Here is a 782-nt window from a genome sequence, read left to right as displayed (position 1 = left end):
TAATATGTTGAAACATATGTGATTTTTTATCTTCCTTAAAATGTTCATCAAAACGTTGAAAAATGTGTCGGAGAGTTCGCCCAATGTAACAAACATTACAGTTTGCATAATTATTGCTATTAAATAGAAAATTGTTCTAACAAATTAGGCGCAGAGTTATTGAATTGTTCTTATTTAACTTATATTAATATCCTGTCCTTTATTGTACAATACCTTTTGTGTAATAAATGTTAACTGTATATATTAGTATGCATTTTTATTATTTCCTTTGCATATTTTCTTTTGCATATTTATTATTTCCATTTCTTATTTTAATTATGTATTATTAAAAGTTTTTTTTTTGAATAGCAATTTTTTATGGATTTTTAACTACTTTGTAACCTATAAATTGGAAAAATTTATATTGGTCATTTAAACTGATGATGAACTTTGTAAGTTCGAAACATGTATTTTAAAGTAAATAGTGTTTTTTATTTCACAAATATAATAATATCATTTGTGCTCACCAGACCTTTCGGAAATATACTATATATATATACATATATATATATATATATATATATATATATATATATATATATATATATATATATATATATATATATATATATATATATATATATATACATATATATATTAGTAGAAAATCACTTAACTAAATTTTTTTCCATTTGACACTGTGTTTTATCAACAAAGATTCATCAGAAATGAATGATCAAATTAATAAAACTTCAATTTATACCAAAAATTAAATTACAGGAAGTTGCAAATGTCTTAACTAC

This window comes from Hydra vulgaris, chromosome 02, assembly GCF_038396675.1.
Source record: "Hydra vulgaris chromosome 02, alternate assembly HydraT2T_AEP".
Taxonomy (NCBI): domain Eukaryota; kingdom Metazoa; phylum Cnidaria; class Hydrozoa; order Anthoathecata; family Hydridae; genus Hydra; species Hydra vulgaris.
The sequence above is the reverse complement of the archived record's forward strand: the minus strand, read 5'-3'. Positions refer to the sequence as shown.